Raw genomic sequence first — 22534 nt, forward strand, 5'->3', positions numbered from 1 at the left:
ACATTGTTTTCAAAAACGCATTTAGAAAATATATAGTTTGTTGTTGGGTGCTGTCCCGAACACCGGAGAGTTGAAGTGCGGTTGTTGCCCGGAACACTGGGGTCCTTGAGACATAGCACCTGGCACCTTAACTTTGAGCTCTGACATTCTTGGCCTTTCTTCCAGCTCACAGAGGGTGCTGAGGATAATGGTAGCAGTTATAGAAGGTCACTGAAGTAATACTGTGCACATAGCCCTTGTAGCTTATAGCTCCCCACTGAAGCCCTACACTCTCCTTTACCAGAATTGTTAGTTACGCTTGGGTGCTCTTTTCCTTGAACTGTCTGAGTGATCATAGTTGAGTGTATTTTTTTTTTTTTTTTTTTGAGCCAGAGTCTCGCTTGTTGACCAGGCTAGAGTGAGTGCCTTGGCGTCAACCTAGATCACAGCAAACTCAAACTCCTGGGCTCAAGCAATCCTTCTGCCGCAGTTTCCCTAGTAGCTGGGACTACAGGCATTCGCAACCATGCCCGGCTAATTTTCTATATATATTAGTTGGCCAATTAATTTCTTTCTATTTATAGTAGAGACGGGGTCTTGCTCTTGCTCAGGCTGGTTTCGAACTCCTGACCTAGAGCAATCTGCCTGCCTCAGCCTCCCAGAGTACTAGGATTACAGGCGTGAGCAACCGCGCCCGGCTGAGTGTATCTTTTTTGATATCAGAAAACAGTTAAGTTGTAGATTAGAAAACTGCTTAAGCGAGGAAAAGTGCTATCAAAGTGAGGTAAGTTTGAAAGAACAAGAACTGTTTTGTTTTCTGGTTTAATGAAGATATATACTACCTGTTCCTTTGTATTTCGCTTCTCCTTTGTTCTTATCTGTATAAATACAGCAACGGAAATAAACGAGGCGCAGAGTCACCAAGGACTCCGTCCTCCCGTCCCCATCTTTTTGTTGTCTCTTCATTTCTCAGCCTCGCCCCATAACTCCAGATGATGCATGTCGCCGGCTGGCACCGGCAGGCGGTGGCCCGTATAGGGAACCCTCTCTCCAAGACGGCCTTCGGTGGTACTTGGTGACACAGCGATTCGGTGAAGGCTGCTGCCCGTGGAAGGCTGGCTGTGACAGAAAGAAAGGTGAGTTGGGCAGAGAGTGTAATTGATGGGAGTAAGAAATTATGGGACAAGGAACTAGTAGGATGTTGTTTGTACAAGTGTTGAAGACTATGCTTCGGGCCCGCAGTGTTAAAATAGGAAAAAAGCAGTTAGAAAATTAAGTTTTGTAGAAGAAGTATGTCTTTGGTTCCCTGAGGAAGGAAAGGTAAATTTCGATACATGGAAGAAGGTAGGAGTTAAATTGCAGGACTATTACTCAGCCCACGGACCTGAGAAGGTTCCGGTGGACGCTTTTTATCTTTGAAATCTTATTTGGGATTGTCTAAATCCCCGGCATACTCAGAAACAGGCACATAACGTGTAAGGAATTAGAAAATCTAAAAAATATGATGCAACAACTTCTTATTCAAAATGCTGCTATAGGCTTGTTATTAGGTAGAAGCAGTATCACTTTGAAAAGCTTACTGGTGACACCGGGAATTATAGATCAGGATTATACAAGAGAAATTAAAGTTTTGTACTCCTCTCCTAGCTCTATTTCTGTTGTCAATCCTGGCCAGCCCATTGCTCAGCTTGTTTTGATTTCTTTGATATCCCTTGGTAAAGTACAATCGCAACAAGCCAGGGGACCCTCTGCTTTTTGCTTCTCAGATGCTTACTGGGTGCTATTACTAGGAATAAGCTTGAAATGGTTTTGTGGGTGGATGGCAAGGCATTTAAAGGAATTGTAGATACTGAAGCTGATGTTCCTGTTATCACTGAGCAACACTGGCCCTCCTGTGGCCCATGCAGGAACCCGTTGGTTCGCTCCAAGGTATAGGCTAAGCCCGTAATCCTGAACAGTAGTGAATTGCTTACCTGTGTTGATGAGTAGGGACATTCCGGACAATTCCAACCATATGTTCGACTTGCTCTACCCGTTAATCTTTCAGGAAGAGATTTTATGCAGGCTATGAGAGTTTATTTGTATAGCCCAAACTTGTGGCAAAGATTTGTTGCCAGTGCTTTGCTACTAGAATCAAATATCCTACTGTATATATCATCCACTATATGGATGACATTCGTTTAGCCTATGCAGATGAAGGATTCTTACTGCAAGTTTTTGATCATGAAACAACACAATTAAACAGGGCCTTGTCATTGCTCGGGAAAAGGTGCAGAGGTACCCTCCTTATTGTTATTTGGGATACCAACTAACTGCATAAATACCATTTTATTAACCAAGGAATTCAACTTCGTAAAGATGGCTTAAAAACTCTTAATGATTTCAAAAGACTTCTGGGAGATATCAATTGGATTCGACCCTATTTGAAAATTACCACTGGAGACCTTAAGCCTCTTTTTGATATCTTACAGGGCGATACCAATCCTGATTCTCCTCGTCAATTAACCTCTGACGGGAGGCAAGCCTTAAAATTAGTAGAACAGGAATTGTCCCGCCAACATGTTCCCTATGTAAACTATAACTTGGAATGGGCTGGCTATGTTTTACACAACTCTCATACTCCCACAGCAGTCCTCTATCAATGCGGACCACTAATGTGGCTACATTTGCCCTCCTATCCCTCTAAAGTTGTAACTCGTTATTATGAGATGGTTGCTACCTTAATCCATATGCTGCGTTCAGAATCCTGCAAATTACTAGGTAAAGAGCCACACTTTTTTTGTGTTCCTTTTTCTAGTCTGCAGCAGGAGTGGTTGTTCTAGCATAGTGACTCCTGGGCCATAGCCTTGGCCAATTACCCTGGAAAAATTGATAACCATTACACCCCTGATAAGTTGTTACATTTTGCTAGCCTACATCCGTTTATTTTTGTTGCCCAAGTGTCTCCCGTACCCCTTGACAATGCTGTTCTGATTTTTACAGATGGGTTTTCTAATGGTATGCAGTCTATTCAGTTAACAATGACATTAAATCTTGGTACACTGGGTCTTCCTCGTCTCAAGAGGTCGAATTGCAGGCAGTTTTTTCAGCTTTAGAGGCCATCCCTGCTATGCCTGTTAACCTTTATTCAGATAGTCATTATGTGATTCGGGCACTCCAAGTCATAGAGATTGTGCCCTTTATTGGGACTTCTAATAGTAATGTTCAGAAATTGTTTCGTGCTTTGCAAGCTCTCATTCACTCACGTACAAGAAGATGTTTCTTTGGGCACCTTCGTGCTCATTCTCACCTGCCTGGTCCCCTTGACCAAGGAAATGAAATTGTAGATCTTGCCACTAGAACCAAACCCCTTCTTATTTTGTTAAGCGCAGTTAGCACAGCAGTCCCATGCTTTGCACAACCAAAATAGCCGTGCTCTCAAGCAACAGTTCAATATCACTAGAGAAGCGGCTCGAAAAATTGTGAAAGCTTGTTCTTCCTGTTCTCAGTTACTCCCTGTCCCCCATTATGGTGTTAATACCAGAGGCCTTTTATCTAACCACTTATGGCAAATGGATGTGACGTTTATTACTTCTTTGGGTTGATTAAAATATGTTCATCTGACCATAGACATTCTGAATTTTTAATGGCCACATTTCAATTAGGCGAGGCTGGTAAACATTGTGTAGCCCATTGCCTCCGATGCTTTGCATCAATGGGCCAGCCTAAATGTATAAAAACAGACAATGACCCTGGATACACGGGTCACAAATTTCAAACATTCTTACGGAAAATGGGGATCAGTCATAAAACAGAAAATCCTTATAACGCCCAAGGACAAGGCATTGTAGAACGTGCCCACTACACTCTCAAAAATCAACTTTTGAAAATAAAAAAGGGGGAACTGTACCACCTCACCCCCCCAGAATTATCTAAACCATGACCTCGTTACTTTAAATTTTTTAATTTTTGGACAAAGAAGATCGTTCAGCAGCCCAGCGGTTTTGGTGTACTAATTCCAACAAAGACACGCCATTGGTTTTGTGGAAGGATCCCCTGACTCGCCAGTGGTCAGGACCGGATCCAGTTCTTATTTGGAGTCGAGGTGATGTTTGTGTATTTCAACAAGATGCTGAAGGCCCGTGCTGGCTCCCGGAGAGGCTGGTAAGCCAGGCAGGATCCCTCCATAGAAAACAGGATGAAGAGACTAAAGCTGCAGGTCGACCAGGAACCTCCAGTTAGGATGACAACTAGACAACCTCTGCTGCCGTCTTGGAGTCAGATTGAGACTTACTGAGATTGCTTCCAAGCTGATTCGAGAGACAGGACAGCCATTGAATTCTCTGACCATGTTTTTAGCTATGGTAACCCTGCTATGGACGCCAACCCAGGCAGCCACCTATTGGACTTATATAACCCTACCCTAAACTTAACCCTGAACCTCACCCTGAACCTAACCCTGACCTTGACCCTTACCTTAACGCTGATCCTGATTCTGAACCTGACCATGGCTTTGACCTTGACCTGACCCGGACCCTAATGCTAACCATGACCCTGACCCTTACGTTAACGCTAACCATGACCCTGAACCTGTCGCTGACCCTGACCTTGACGCTGACCCTAACCCCAAAACTGACTCTGACCTTAACCCTAACCCTAACACGTAGCCCTAACCCCTAACCCTAACCCTAACCCTAATCCTAACCCTAGCGCGGCATTTAACCCTAACACTAACCTTAACCATAACCCTAACAATAACCCTACCCTAAACCTAACCACAACCCTAACTCTAACCGTACTCGAACCCTAAACCTGACCCTGACCCTGACCCTGACGCTTCCCTAACCCTGACCCTGATTATGACCCTGACCCTAGCTTTGACATTGACTAGGACCCTAACGCTAATCATGACCCTGATCCTGACGCTGACCCTAACAATGACCATGACCCTGGCACTGAACCTGACCTTGACACTGACACTAACCGTAACCCTGACCCTGACCTTAACCCTAACACTAACCCTAACACCTAACCATAACAATAACCCCTAACTGTAACCCTAACCCTACCTCTGCATTTAACCCTGACCCTAACCGTAACCATAACCATAACGATAACCCTACCAAAACCATAACCCTAACCCTAATCCTGACTCTGACCCTGACCCTGACCCTTACCCTAATCCTGACCCTGATTCTGACCCTGACCCTGCTTCTGACCTTGACCAGTACCCTGACCCTAATGCTAAACATGACCCTGACCCTAACGCTGACCCTAACCATGACCCTAACCTTAACCATAACCCTAACTATAACCTACCCTAACCCTAACCCAAACCCTAATCTAACCATACTCTAACCCTAACCCTGACCCTGACCCTGACCCTCACCCTACTCTAACCCTGAATCTGATTCTAACACTGACCTGGCTCTGACCTTGACAAGGACCCTGACCCTAAGGCTAACCATGCCCCTGACCCTGACGCTGATCCTAACCATGATCCTGAGCCAGTGACTGAACCTGACTTTGACACTGACTCTAACCGTAACCCTGACCCTGAACTTAACCCTAGCACTAACCCTAACAGTTAACCCTAACAATAACACCTAACCGTAACCCTAACACTAGCTCTGCATTTAAACCTAACCCTAACCGAAACTATAACCATAACCCTACCCTAACCCTAACCCTAACCCTACTCTAACCCTAACCCTGTCCCTGCCAATGACCCTGACCCTTACCTTAATCCTAACCCTAACCCTAACCCTAGCTCTGCATTTAACCCTAACCCTAACCGTAACCATAACCATAACCCTACCCTAACCCTAACCCTAACCCTACTCTAACCCTAACCCTGTCCCTGACAATGACCCTGACCCTTACCTTAACCCTAACCCTAACACTAACCCGAGCTCTGCATTTAACCCTAACCCTAACCGTAACCATAACCATAACCGTAACACTACCCTAACCCTAACCTTAACCTTAACTCTAACCCTACTCTAACCCTAACCCTGACACTGACCATGACCCTGACCCTTACCCTAACCCTGACCCTGATTCTGACCCTGATCCTGCTTCTGACCTTGACCAGGACCCTGATCCTAATGCTAAACATGACCCGGACACTGACGCTGACCCTAACCATGACCATGACACTGTTGCTGACCCTGACCTTGACACAGACCCTGACCTTAACCGTAACACTAACACGTAACCCTAATGCTAACCCCTAACCCTAACCCTAACCCTAGCTCTGCATTTAACCCTAACCCTAAACTTAACCATAACCCTAACAGTAACCTACCCTAACCCTAACCCTACCCCTAACTCTAGCCCTAACCCTAACCCTGATCCTGACCCTGACCCTTACTCTAACCCTGACCCTGATTCTGACCCTGACCCTTGCTCTGACCTTGACCAGGACCCAGACCCTAACGCTAACCATGACCCTGACCCTGACGCTGACACTGAACCTGTCCCTAAACCTGAACTTGACGCTGACACTAAACGTAACCCTGACACTGACCTTAACCCTAACAGTATCCCTAACCACTAACCCTAACCCTAACCCAGCCCTTAAACCTAACCCTAATACTAACCCTAGCCCAACCCTTACCCCAACCCTTACCCTAGTTGAAAACCCCAAACCTCTCCCTATTTATGCCCTTCACCGTAACCCTAACCTTAACATTAGCCCAGCCCTACCTAACCCTAACCCTAAACCTAGCTCAAAATTCTACCCCTCTTTCTATCTCTGACCTTCACCCCAACCCTAAACCGAACACTAAACCCTGAGTCTAACCCTAACCCTAGTGTGAAACCCAAACCCTAACTCTAAAACTATCATAGAAGTACATTGAATATACGCTTGCTTCCTCTGAAAGATGTTTCTAATTTCCTGTGAATCCAACAGAAATAACAGTCTATAACTTCATAAAGAAGTTCCAAAAGCCAAAAATTAAAGTGACTTACACAAAGAAATGAGAAACTGCATTGATAATGCAGTTGCTGTTCTCTGAGGAATGAAGCATTTTGTAGAGTTTTGTAGAAAACACACCTAAGGTACAATAAGTTATTACACAAATAACGTCCCAAGGAAAATATTCACATTGACTTACACAAAGATGCCACAATGTGCATTTCTTACACACTTGCAGTTTCTGAGAATGGAAGCAGTGTGTACAGTTCTTAGCAAACAACGCTAAGTTTCAATGAGTTATATCATACAGATATTATAAAGACACACATTTACAGTAACACAAAAAAGTCACAATGTGCATTGATTATAAACTTGTGTCTCCCAGACAACTGAACAAGTGTTTATAGTTTGCCTTCACATTCGTAAAACAACCATAAGGTTCTCTCTAAGGATCTCCATAAAGAACCCTATGCGTAACCATGGCTCAAAACCTTAACCCTAATCCTAGCTCAGCCCTTACACCTTACCTGAACCCGAAACCCAACCCTAACCCTAACCGTTCCCCTGGCGCTACCACGAAACCCTGATTCTAACCCTAACCCTAGTGCGAAACCCAAACTCTAAAGCTGACACGATCCTAGCAGTACGTTGAATACATGTTTGCTTCCTCTGAATGATAAGTGTTTATAATGGCCTGTGAATCGAACAGAGTCACAGCGTATACTTTCATAAAGAATTTCCAAATGCAATACTTAGAGTGAGTTCACAATGAAGTGAGAAATTGCACTGAGTAGTGAAGCTGTGTATAGAGTTTCATAGAAAAACACGAATAAGGTACAATGAGAAATGACATATATAACTTCCGAAAGTAAATATTTACAGTGACTTACAAAAGAAGCGTCAATGTACATTACTTACACACTTGCTTTTCTCGAAAAACGGAATCAGTGCGTAGAGTTCTTGGAAAACAACCCTAAGATTCAATGAGTTACATCACACAGATATTCAAAAGATACATTTTTACAGTTACATATAGAGTGACAGTGTGTATTGATAAGAAACTTGTGTTTCCCTCACTACTGAACCAGTGTTCCTGGTTTCCGGTCATATTGATACATCAAACATAATGTTCGTTCTAAGGATATCCATATGAGACCCTAATCCTAACCCTAGCTCAAATCTCTAACCCTAACCATAGCTTTGCATTTAACCCTAACACTAACCTTAACCATAACACTAACTGTAACCCTACCCTAACCCTAACGCTAAACTTAACTCAAACCCTACTTTAACACTAACCCTGACCCTGACCCTGACCCTGACCCTGGCTCTGACCTTGACCCTGACCCTGACCCAACACTAACTATGACCCTGAACCTGACCCTGACCCTAACCATGACCCTGACCCTGTCGCTGACCCTGACCTTGACCATGAACATAACCACAACCCTGAACCTGACCCTAACCGTAACCCTAACCCTAACGCCTAACCCTAACCCTAACTCTAACCGTAACCACTAACCCTAACCCTACCCTAACCCTTTCTAAGTATCTCCATATAAAACCCTAATCCTAACCCTAATTCTTCCCCTAGTGCTACCACACAACCCTGATTCTAACCCTAACACCAATGAGAAACCAAAACCTAACCTTAACACTATCCTAGCAGTACATTGAATGTACGCTTGCTTCCTCTGAATGATAAGAGTTTATAATTGCCTCTGAATCGAATAGAAGTAACAGCATATGGTTTCATAAAGAAATTCCAAATGCAATCATTTAGTTCACAAAGTAGTGAGAAATTGCATTGATAGCACAGTTGCTTTTCTCAGTGTAATGAAGCTGTGTGTAGAGTTTCATAAAAAAAAACACAAATGAGCAATTACATAAATAACTTCCATAGGTAAATATTTACAGTGACTTACACAAAGAAGCCTCAATGTACATTACTTACACACTTGCTTTTCTCAGAAAACGCAAGCAATGTGTAGAGTTTTTGGAAAACAACCCTATATTCAATTAGTCATATCATAACGATATTCCACAGGTGTATATTTAGAGTTACATATAGAGAGACAGTGTGCATTGATTACAAACTTGTGTTTCCCTGACTACTGAACGAGTGTTCGTAGTTGCCCATCATAGTCATACAACAAACATAAGATTCTTTCTAAGGATATCTATATGGAACACTAACCCTAACCCTAGTGCCAAACCCTGAACCTAACCATAGCTCTGCATTTATCACTAATCCTCACCCTAACCGTAACACGAAACGCTAACCCTAACCCTTATCATAGTGCAAAAACTAAGCATACCAATATCCTAGAAGTACATTGAATATTCAGTTGCTTTTCTCTTAAAGATAAGCAGTTTCTAGTTTCTTAAATAGCAGAATATACTTCATAAAGTTCAAAATGCAAACGTTTAGAGTGACTTACACAAAGATGTGAGACAATGCATTGAGGAAACCATAGCTTTTCTCTGAAAAATGAAGCAGTGTGTAGAGTTTCATAGAAAACATGCATAATGTACAAAGTTATTACATAAATAACTTCCAAAGGTAAATATTTAGAGTCACTACCAAAAAAACCTCAATATGCATTACAGAAACACTTGCCTTTCTCTCATAACTGAAGCTGTGTGTATAGGTCGTAGAAAAGAACCCTAAGGTACAATAAGTTATATAATAAAGACATTCTTAAGATTCGTATTTACAGTTACACAAAAAGTAAAAAAATGCAATGATTATAAACTTCTTTTTCCTTGACAACTGAAGCAGTGTTTATACTTTCTGGTCACATTTGTACAAGTATAATGTTCTTTCTAAGGAGTTCCATGTGGAACCCTAACTCCAACCCTAGCTGAAAACTCTAACCCTAACCCTAGCTCAGCCATTAACTCTAACTCTTACCCTAACACGAAACCCTAACTCTAACCTAACCCCAGTATGAAGCACTAACCCTAATTGAAAACCCTAGAATTACGTTGAATATACATTAGCTTTACCCTGCAAAATAAACAGTTTCTAGTTTCCTCTACATCACACTGCAGTGATAGCATATACATTCATAAAGTAATTCCAAATGCAAACATTTAGAGTGACATAGAGAAAGAAGCAAGAAATTTCATTGATAACACAGTTGCTTATGTCAGATAAATAAAGCAGTGTGTAGAGGTGCATAGAAAAAGCTCATAATGTACAATAAGTTATTACCTAAATAACTTCCAAAGGCAAATATTAACCGTGACTTACACAAGGAAGGAACATTCTCCGAGAACAGAAGCTGTGTGAAAAGTACTTAGAAAAAAAATATAAGTTGCAATGAGTTATATCATAGTTATTCCAAAGATATATATTTACAGTTAAAAAAATGTGACAACGTGCATAGATTACAAACTTGTTTATCTCTGACATCTAAAGCAGAGTTTACACTTACCGGTCACATTCGGACAACAAAAATTATGTTCTATCTAAGGAGTTCCATAAGGAACCCTAACCCTAACCCTAACCATAGATGAAAACGTGACCCCTAACCATAGCTCTGTCCTTAACCCTAATCTTAACCCTAACACGAAACCCTAAATCTAACCATAGTGTGAAACCGTAACCCCAACCCTAACACTAACCTAGAAGTACACTGAGTATAAGGTTGCTTATCTCTGAAAGATAGTTTCTAGTTTCCTTCGAATCTCACTGAAGTAACAGCATATACTTCATAAAGTTCATAAACTTCATAAAGTTCCAAATGCAAACACTTAGAGTGACTTACACAAAGAATTGAAAATTGCATTGAGCACACAGTTGCTTATCACAGAGAAATGAAGCAATGTGTAGTGTTTCATAGAAAACATGCATTAGGTACAATAAGTTATTACATAAATACCACCCATAGGTAAATTTTTACAGTGACTCAAAAAAACAAGCCACAATGCCCCTTACATATGCACTTCCCTTTATGTGAGTTCTGAGGTTGTGTGTAGAGCTCTTAAAAAAAACCTTAAGTTATAATCAGCTATATCATAAAGTTATTCAAAAGATACATATTTACAGTTACACAGAGCAGTAACATAGTGGGTTGATTACAATCTTGATTATCTCTGAGAACTAAGAAGAGCTAATAGTTACTGGTGATATTGGCACAACAAACATTATATTCTAAGTAGTTCCATAAGGAACCCTAACCCTAGATGAAAACTCTAACTCTAACCCTAGGTAAGCCCAGAACCCTAACAATAATCCTAACATGAAACAGTAACTCTAACGCTAACCACACTGTAAAACCCTAACCCTAACCCAAAAACTATCCTAGCATTACATTGAATATTCGTTAGCTTTAACCTGAAATTTAAACAGTTTCTAGTTTCCTGTGAGTTCCACAGCAATGACAGCATATAAATTCATAAAGAACTTCCAAATACAAACATTGAGAGTGTCAAACAGAAAGAAGGGAGAAATTACACTGATAACACAGTTGCTTTTCAGAGAAAGGAATCAGTGTGTAAAGTTTCATAGAAAACACGCATAAGGTACAAAAGTTATTACATAAATAACTTCCAAAGGTAAATATTTACAGTGACTTTCCGTAACAAGCCTCAATACACAGATGCTTTTCTCTGAAAACTCAAGATTTGTGTAAAGGTCTTAGAAAACAACCTTAAGTTACAAAAAGTTATATCATAAAGATATTCGCAAGATATATATTTACAGATACACAAAAACTGACAAAGTGCAATGCTTACCAACTTCATTTTCCCGGACAACTGAAGCTGTGTTTACACTTTGCATTCACATTTGTGCAAAAAATATAAAGTTCTTTGAAAGGAGTTCCATATGGAACCCTAACTCTAACCCTAGCTGAAAACCCTAACCCTAACACTAGCTCAGCCATTAACCCTAACTCTGATCTTAACACGAAATCCAAGTCTAAACCTAACCCCAGTGTGAAACCCTAAGGCTAACACAACAGTATCCTAAAATTGCATTGAATATACGTTATCTTTAAACTGAAATTTAAACAGTTTCTAGTTTTCTGTGAGTTGCATAGCAGTGACAGCATATACATTCATACAGAACTTCCGAATGCAAGCATTTAAAGTGACAAACATAAAGAAGAGAGAAATTGCATTGATAACACAGTTGCCCTCTCAGACAAATGAAGCAGTCTGTAGAGTTTCATAGAAAGCACATGTAAGGTACAATAAGATATTACATAAATAACTTCCAAAGGTAAATATTTACAGTTACTTATACAAGTAAGGCACAAGGCGCAATTCTCACGCACTTGCTTTTCTCTGAGAACTGAAGTTGTGTGTAGAGTACTTAGAAAACAAACCTAAATTGCAATGAGTTATATCATTGAGATATTCCAAAGACACATATTTACAGTTAAACAAAGATGTGCCAAAGTGCATGATTACAAACTGTTAAGCTCTGACAAATAAAACAGTGTTTAAAGTTTCCAGTTACATTCGTACAACAACATAATGTTCTTTCTAAGGAGTTCCATTTGGAACACTACCTATAACACGTACCGTAGCTGAAAACCCTAACCCTAACTCTAGCTGAAATTCCTAACCCTAACCCAAGCTCTGCCCTTAACCCTTATCCTAACCCTAACACGAAACCCGAAGGCTAACCCTAACACTAGTGTGAAACCATAAGGCTAACCCTGACACTATCTTAAGAGTACATTGAGTATAAGGTTGCTTTTCTCTTAAAGATAATGTTTAGTTTCTTGTCAATCGCACTGAAGTAACAGTATGTACTTAATAAAGTTCCAAATGCAAATATTTAGAGTGACTTACACAAAGAAGTAAGAAATTACTTTGATAACACAATTGCTTTTCCAAGAGAAATGAGTCTATAGTGTTTCATAGAAAATACGCATAAGGTACCAGGTAGTACATAAATAACTTCCAAACGTAAATATTTTACAATGACTGAAACAAAAGAGCCACAATGTGAATTACTTATGCACTTGCTTAGCTCTAAGAACTGAAGCTGTGTGTAGAGGTCTTAAAAAACAACCATAAGTACAGTAAGTTATATTATAAAGATATTCCTATGTTTACAGTTAACAAAAATGAAAAAGTGCAATCAATACAAACATTTATTTCCATGACAAGTGAAGCAGTGTATATACTTTCTGGTCACACTTGGACAACGAACACAATGTTCTATTTAGGAGTTCCATATGGAACCCTACCTTTACCCTAGCTTAGGGATTAACCCTAACTCTAACATGAAACCATAACTCTAAACCTAAACCCAGTGTGAAACCCTAAACCTAATACAAACACTATCCTAGATTTACATTGAATATATGTTAGCTTTAACCTGAAAGTTAAACAGTTTCTAGATTCCTGTGATTTGCACAGCAGTGACAGCATATACATTCATAAAGACTTTCAAATGCAAACACGTATAGTGACATACCACTGGAAGAGAGATATTGCCTTGATAACGAGATGTCTTTCACAAAATAATGAAGCAGTGTGTAGAGGTTCACAGAAAACACTCATAAGGTACAATAAGTTATTACATAAATAACTTCCAAATGTAAATATTTACAGGGACTTACACAAACAAGGGCAATGTGATTAACTTACACACTAGATTTTCTGAGAGAACTGAAGCAATGTGTACAGCACTTAGAAAACAAACCTAAGTTGCAATTGCAATGAATTATATCATAAAGATATTTCAAAGATGCATATTAAATTTTAAGAATGTGACAAAGTGCACTGATTACAAACTAGTTTATCTCTGACACCTAAAGTAGTGTACAAATTTTCTGATGACATTGGTAAAACAAACATAATGATCTTTGTAAGGAGTTTCATATGGGACCTTACGCATAACTCCAACCCTAGCTGAAAACCCTAAAATTAGGCCTAGCTGAAAACCCTAACCTTAACCCTAGCTCTGCCCTTAACCCAAATCTTAACCCTAACATGAAACCCTAATTCTAACCCTAACCCTAGTGCAAAACCATAACCCTAACCATAGCACTATCCTAGAAGTATGGTGAATATAAGTTTGCTTTTCTTGGAGAGATAAAGTTTCTAGTTTACTATGAATACCACTGAAGTAACATTATTATACTTCATAAAGTTCTCAATGCAAATATTTAGAATGACATACACAAAGAAATGAGAAATTGCATTGAGTGGCTTTTCCCAGAGAAATGAAGCAGTGTGTAGAGTTTCATAGAAAATGGGCATAAGGCCTTCTTGGGGGCGGAGCAAGATGGCGGACGAATAACACCGCCAGACAGAGGGTCTCTGCAGAAAAGACCGATTCTAGCAGAAACTAGAGGAAAGAAGCAAGAAGACGAGCATACAACGGACAAGGGCCGGAAGGAGGGGTTCCTGAGACCCCGGGAGACTCCACGGGAGGAGGCTGCGGAGGAGAACTGGAGGCTGAGACCACCGGAGCAGCCCGGAGACCAGCGGCAAGGGTAGGTGGATTTGCTGTTTCCCCTCCCCTGCATTCGGGACTGCTGGTGGGCTCCCCAGCGGGTGGAGAGACCTGCGGACACCAGCCCAGAGACTGCCGCCGCCTGCCAGCGGTGAGCCTGTAGCAGACGTGGCACCGGGTTCCCAACTTCCTCCGGGCACCTCCGTGTGCACAGACCCGAGCCGCGCGGCAGGCGCCATAATGCCTCCTCCTCCCCTCCGCCGACCCTACCCGCGGCTGCCCAGAGAGACAATACAGCCACCAGCCGGAGGCACCTCCAGGGAACGGGACCTTCCCGTTTGGGACCCCGCCCGCCCTCCCAGGTGCTGCTGGCACCCTGTTCCCAGGAAAACGGTGCCGACTCAGAGGCTGAGAGACATAGACCCAGCTTGGGCTCCCTGTGGGTGAATTAGGACCGGAAATCCTCTCCCTGGTGGGAATACAGTTTGAACTCTGGGACCCAGAGGTCGGACCTGCAGACCAGATCCCCTGCACCGAGGGCTAGCATTGCCCGGGGCACAGAAGGGTTATACGTGAACAGCCTACTGAGGGCTGTGTGCCTCCAGGGGCGGATCGGCGCCCTAGAGGACAACCCTCCTCCCAGGAGGAGGCCGTGCGCCCAACCCAGGTGGCGTTCCTGTGCAGGGAACCTCCCCGCCGGCACCACAGTCCGGGAAGGCCTGGTGGCTTGTGGTCTGGCCTGCTGGCAGAGGCCCAGGAGTAGCTGCAGAGTTGGGGAGGGTGGAAAGAAGCGAGGCCTGCGGCAGACTGCGGGTCTCAGACAGCCCCACCCCCACACCCAGACTTTCTGGCTGAGCGGGACCATTCCAGCCCCGCCCTGACAGCTTTCCCTGGAAGCTGAGAACAGAACTTTGACCCCTGCTAACAGCCTGAGGGCAGGCTTATCCAACCCAGCTCCGCCCAGAACGAGAGCTGATAACAGGACTCAAAATCAACACCATAGCCTGTTCCTCCAAGCAAACGCCACCTACTGACAGGGACAGCATCTTGCACAGCCTTGCCACAGCATCCACTGACTCAATATACAGGGAGTGGTCCAATTTCACCCACAGGCACCACCTAACGCCTCAGAAACTAAACAAGGTGTGTGAATACCCAAACAATAACCTAAGGAAAGAAACAACAACTGATCGACATGGGAAGAAATCAGCGAAAGAACTCAGGAAATATGAAGAACCAAACAGAAAACACACCCCCAAGGAGGAGCACCAGCCCCCTAGAAACGGACACTGACCAAAATCAGGCAACCAATATGACAGAAAAGGAATTTCGTATGTGGATCATAAGAACACTCACCCAGCTGCAACAACAACTCAATAACCAACACCAAGAAAACACAAAAAACCTCCAAGAAATGGAACAAAGGTTCAACAAAGAGATTGACACAGTGAAGAAAACTTTAACCGAAGTCCTGGAGATGAAGAATCAACTCAGAGAACTACAAAATACTGTGGAAAGTCTCAAGAACAGGGTAGATCAAGCAGAAGAAAGAATCTCAGAGCTTGAAGATAACACCTTCCAATTAAATAAATCAGTCACAGAAATACAGCAGAGAAACAAGAGAAAAGACCAAAGCCTACAAGAGCTGTGGGATTATGTGAAAAAACCTAACGTGAGGGTCATAGGTTTAGCCGAAGGGGAGGAAGACAACACTCAAGGGCTGGACAAGCTTTTTGAAGATATAATAGAGGAAAATTTCCCAGGCCTTGCTCAAAAACTCGATATACAAGTTCAAGAAGCCCAGAGGACCCCTGGGAGATTCAATGCAAACAGGAAGACGTCACGTCATGCAGTCATCAGACTGACCAAAGTATCAACTAAAGAGGCCCTTCTAAGAGCTGTAAGACAAAAGAAGCAAGTGACATACAAGGGAAAGCCAATTCTAATAACATCAGACTTCTCCAATGAGACTTTACAAGCAAGGAGAGACTGGGGCCCCATTCTCACTCTTTTGAAACAAAACAATGCCCAGCCTAGAATATTATTCCCTGCAAAACTAAGCTTCATATATGAAGGAGAAATAAAAACATTCTCAGACAAGCACAGTCTCAGAGAATTCACCAAGACAAGACCAGCCCTACAAGAAGTACTTAAAACAGCGTTATGCACGGAACATCATAATAATAATCCACGGATATAAAAACAACCAAAACCCAAAGATATTAAAGGCCATATATTACAATGGCTCAAGACAGAAATCATAGCAACAACATTCAACCCAACAGAATGATCAGTAATCTACCTTACCTATCAGTTCTCTCAATAAATGTGAATGGCTTAAACTCTCCACTCAAGAGACATAGGCTGGCTGAATGGATAAGAAAATACAGGCCAAGTATATGCTGTCTTCAGGAAACACATTTAACCTGCAAGGATGCACATAGACTAAAAATAAAAGGGTGGAGATCAATATTCCAAGCAAATAGAAGCCAAAAGAAGGCTGGTGTGGCAGTTCTAATTTCAGACGATTTAGTTTTTAAACCAACAAAAGTAGTAAAAGACAAAGAGGGTCATTATATAATGGTGAAGGGCACAGTCCAACAAGAAGAGATAACAATTTTAAATATATATGCATCCAACTTAGGTGCACCCAGATTCATAAAGCAAACCTTACTGGAGCTAAGCAAATGGATTAATAGCAACTCCATAATCGCCGGGGATTTCAACACCCCACTGACGGCACGAGACAGATCCTCGAAACAGAAAATTAATAAAGAAATAATGGACTTAAACAAAACTCTAGAACAATTGGGTCTGACAGACATCTACAGAACATTCTACCCAAAATCCACTGAATATACGTTCTTCTCATCAGCTCACGGGACATTCTCTAAGATTGACCATATCCTAGGACACAAAGAAAATCTCAAGAAATTTAAAAAAATAGAAATCATACCATGTACCTTCTCAGATCACAGTGGAATAAAACTAGAAATCAACCCTAACAGAAACTCACATTTCTACACAAAAACGTGGAAATTAAACAACCTCCTACTAAATGATTACTTCATAAATGAAGAAATCAAGACGGAAATAAAAAACTTTTATGAAGAAAACGACAATGGAGAGACAAGTTATCAACTCCTCTGGGACACAGCTAAAGCAGTTCTGAGAGGAAAGTTTATCTCCATAAATGCCTATAACCAAAAGGCAAGAAGATCACAAATAGACAATCTAATGAAACGACTCAAAGAGCTGGAAAAAGAAGAACAGACCAACCCCAAACCCAGCAGAAGAAGTGAAATCAACAAGATCAAATCAGAACTAAACGAAATTGAAAACAGGAAAGCTATTCAGGAGATTAATAAAACAAAAAGTTGGTTCTTTGAAAAAATAAACAAGATTGACACGCCATTGGCTAAGCTAACGAAAAGCAGAAAAGAGAAATCTCTAATAAGCTCCATCAGGAATAAAAAAGGAGAAATCACAACTGATCCCAAAGAGATACAAGATACAATTTATGAATACTACAAAAATCTTTATGCACACAAACTAGAAAATGTAGAGGAAATGGACAAATTTCTAGAAACACACAGCCTCCCTAGGCTCAATCAGGAAGAAATAGATTCCCTGAACAGACCAATCTCAACAGCTGAAATAGAAACAGCAATTAAAAATCTCCCTAAAAAGAAAAGTCCCGGTCCAGATGGCTTCACACCTGAATTTTACCATACTTACAAAGAAGAACTAGTACCTATCTTGCAGAAACTATTCCACAACATCGAGAAGAACGGAAACCTCCCCGACACCTTTTATGAAGCGAATATTACTCTGATACCAAAACCAGGAAAGGATGCAACAAAAAAAGAAAACTACAGACCAATATCCCTAATGAATATAGATGCAAAAATTTTCAACAAAATCTTAGCTAACCGAATCCAGACACTTATCAAAAAAATAATCCACCACAACCAAGTGGGCTTCATCCCAGGGATGCAGGGATGGTTCAACATACGTAAATCTATAAATGCAATTCACCACATAAACAGAAGCAAAAACAAAGACCACATGATTCTTTCAATAGATGCAGAAAAAGCTTTTGACAAAATTCAACACGCTTTCATGATACGAACACTTAAGAAAATAGGCATAGAAGGGACATACCTAAAAATGATACAAGCCATATATGACAGACCCATAGCCAACATCATACTGAATGGGGAAAGATTGAAATCATTCCCACTTAGAACTGGAACCAGACAAGGCTGCCCACTATCTCCACTTCTGTTCAACATAGTGCTGGAAGTCTTGGCTACAGCAATCAGACAGGAAAATGGAATTAAAGGTATCCAAATAGGGGCAGAAGAGATCAAACTTTCACTGTTTGCTGATGATATGATATTGTATCTAGAAAACCCCAAGGATTCAACCAAGAAACTCCTGGAACTGATCAATGAATTTAGTAAAGTCTCAGGATACAAAATCAATACACAGAAATCAGAGGCATTCATATACGCCAACAACAATCTAATTGAGAACCAAATCAAAGACTCAATTCCCTTCACAATAGCAACAAAGAAATTAAAGTACCTAGGAATATATTTAACCAAAGAGGTAAAAGACCTCTACAGGGAGAACTATGAAACACTGAGGAAGGAAATAGCAGAGGATGTAAACAGATGGAAATCCATACCATGCTCGTGGATCGGCAGACTCAATATCATCAAAATGTCTATACTACCCAAACTGATCTACAGATTCAATGCAATACCCATTAAAATCCCATCAGCATTCTTCACAGATATAGAAAAAATAATTTTACGCTTCGTATGGAACCAAAGAAGACCCCGAATATCAAGAGCAATTCTAGGCAACAAAAACAAAATGGGAGGCATTAATATGCCAGATATCAAACTATACTACAAAGCTGTAGTGATTAAAACAATATGGTATTGGCACAAAAACAGGAATATTGACCAGTGGAACAGATGTGAGAATCCTGATATAAAACCATCCTCATATAGCCATCTCATCTTTGACAAAGCAGACAAAAACATACGCTGGGGAAAAGAATCCCTCTTCAATAAATGGTGCTGGGAAAAGTGGATAGCCACCTGTAGAAGGCTAAAACAGGACCCACACCTTTCACCTCTCACAAAAACCAACTCACGCTGGATAACAGACTTAAACCTAAGATATGAAACTATTAGAACTCTAGAGGAAAAAGTTGGAAACACTCTCCTAGACATCGGCCTGGGCAAAGAGTTTATGAAGAAGTCCCCAAGGGCAATCACAGCAGCAACAAAAATAAATAAATGGGACATGATCAAACTACAAAGCTTCTGCACAGCCAAAGAAATAGTCATGAAAGTAAACAGACAACCTACAGAATGAGGGAAAATTTTTGCATCCTATGCATCCGATAAGGGACTGATAACTAGAATATACTTAGAACTCACGAAAATTAGGAAGAAAAAATCAAATAACCCCATTAAAAAGTGGGCAAGGGACTTGAACAGAAATTTTTCTAAAGAAGACAGAAGAATGGCCAACAAACATATGAAGAAATGCTCAACATCTCTAATCATCAGGGAAATGCAAATCAAAACCACAATGAGATATCACTTAACCCCAGTGAGAATGGCCTTTATAAAAAAATCTCCAAACAATAAATGCTGGCGTGGTTGCGGAGAGAGAGGAACACTCCTACACTGCTGGTGGGACTGCAAACTAGTTCAACCTCTGTGGAAAGCAATATGGAGATACCTTAAAGCGATACAAGTGAATCTACCATTTGATCCAGCAATCCCATTGCTGGGCATCTACCCAAATGATCCAGTGACACTCTACAAAAAAGACACCTGCACTCGAATGTTTATAGCAGCACAATTCATAATTGCAAGGCTGTGGAAACAGCCCAAGTGCCCATCAATCCAAGAATGGATTAATAAAATGTGGTATATGTACACCATGGAGTACTATTCAGCTCTAAGAAACAATGGTGATATAGCACACCTTATATTTTCCTGGTTAGAGCTGGAACCCATACTACTAAGTGAAGTATCCCAAGAATGGAAAAACAAGCACCAGATATATTCTCCAGCAAACTGGTATTAACTGAGTAGCACCTAAGTGGACACATAGGTGCTACAGTAATAGGGTATTGGGCAGGTGGGAGGGGGGAGGGGGGCGGGTATATACATACATAGTGAGTGAGATGTGCACCATCTGGGGGATGGTCATGATGGAGACTTAGACTTTTGGGGGGAGGGGGGGAAATGGGCATTTATTGAAACCTTAAAATCTGTACCCCCATAATATGCCAAAATAAAAAAAATAATTAAAAAAAAAAAAAAGAAAATGGGCATAAGGTACAATAAGTTATTACATAAATAACATCCAAAGGTAAATAATTACAGTGACATACACGATGAAGCCAGAATGGGCATTACTTACGCACTTGCTTTTCTCTGAGGTCTGAAGTTGTGTGTTGTCTTTAGAGTTTTCTGTGACTTGCACATAAGAAACAGTAAATACTTTCATAAAGAAGTTTGAGCACAAATATTTACAGTGATTTACACAAGGAAGTGATAAATTGCATTAACAACACACTTGCCTTTCTCTGATAACTGAAGTAGTTCATAGAGTTTCCTAGAAAACACACATAAATACAACGTTATTTCATAAAGAGCTTGCAAAAGGAAACAATTACAGTGACTTACACAAAGAAGTTACAAAGGGCATTGAGTACACACTTGCTTTTCTCTGAGAACTGAAGAAGTTAGTAGAGTTTCTCAGAAAAGACACATAAATACAAGGTTGTTTCACAAAGAGCTACCACACAGAAATATTTACAATGACTTTGACTAAGAAGCGACAAAGTGCGTTGAGTACACACATTCTTTTCTCTGGAAACTGAAGGTATTAGTAGATTTTCCTGAAAAGACACATAAATAGAGTATTTCATGAAGAGCTTCCAAAAGGGAAATATTTACAATGACTTTGACAAAGAAGCAACAAAATGCATTCAGTACACACTTGTTTTTCTCTGAAGGGTTAAGCAAGATTTATAGTATGCACACAAATTCACATAAGAGACATAAAGTTCTTTCTCAAGAAGTTCCATATGAAACTCTAACACTACCCTAGAAGTTCATTGAATGTACCCATGCTTTTACTGAAAAGTGAAACTGTGTTTAGAGTTTCCTGTGAATTGCCAATAAAAAGCAGTAAATGCTTTTATAGAAAAGATCCAAGCACAAATACTTACAGTGACTTAGACAAAGAAATGATAAATATAATTTATGACACACTTGCTTTTCTCTGACAACTGAAGTAGTTTGCAGAGTTTCCTAGAAAACACACATAAATACAATAATTTACTTCATAAAGAACTTCCAAAGGGAAATAATTACAGTGACTTGGAAAAGGAAAAACAAAGTGCATTAGGTACACATTTGGTTTGCTCAGAGATGTGAAGCAGTGTTTATAATATGCAGGAAAATTCACATAACAAAGTTCTTTCTAAAGAAGTTCCATATGCAACCTTAATCTTATCCCTAATTAGAAACACTGACCCTAACCCTCATTGGAAACCCTAAACATAACGCTTAAATTAAGGCGAAACCCTAACACTAACCCTAACACTATCCTACAAGTACATTGAACATATGCTTGCTTTGCTCTAAAAACAAACTGTGTATAGAGTTTCCTGTGAATTGCACTTAAGAAACAGTAAATACTTCATAAAGAAGTTCCAATCACAAATATTTACAGAGACTTACACAAAGAAGTGAGAAATGACATTGATAACACATTGCTTTTCTCTGAGATCTGAAGCAGTTTTGAAATTTTCCTAGAAAACATATATAAACACAATAAGTTATTTCAGAAAAACCTTCCAAAGGGAAATAATTACAGTTACTTACACAAAGAAGTGACAAAAATGCATTGAGTACACAGTAGCTTTTCTCTGAGAACTGAAGCGCTTAGTAGAGTTTCCTAGGAAAAACACACAAATACAATGTTGCATCATAATTAGCTTCCAAAGGAAAATATTTACAGTGACTTTGACAAAGAAACGACAAACTGCATTGTGTACAAACTTGCTTTACTCTGAGAACGGAAGCAGTGTTTGTATTATGCAGGCAAATTCACTTACAAACATAAAGTTCTTTCTAAAGATGACTGAGATGCAACCCCTAACCAAAACCTAACTCTAAACCCTGAAC

General features: G+C 40.6%; 1 pseudogene; it reads left to right on the top strand.

Annotated features, from left to right (window-relative positions):
* Positions 1-6404: 6404 nt before the first annotated feature.
* LOC105883129 (small glutamine-rich tetratricopeptide repeat-containing protein beta-like) overlaps positions 6405-22534 on the top strand; it is a 63831-nt pseudogene continuing 47701 nt past the window's right edge.

Source organism: Microcebus murinus, chromosome 9 (assembly GCF_040939455.1).
Source record: "Microcebus murinus isolate Inina chromosome 9, M.murinus_Inina_mat1.0, whole genome shotgun sequence".
Lineage (NCBI taxonomy): Eukaryota > Metazoa > Chordata > Mammalia > Primates > Cheirogaleidae > Microcebus > Microcebus murinus.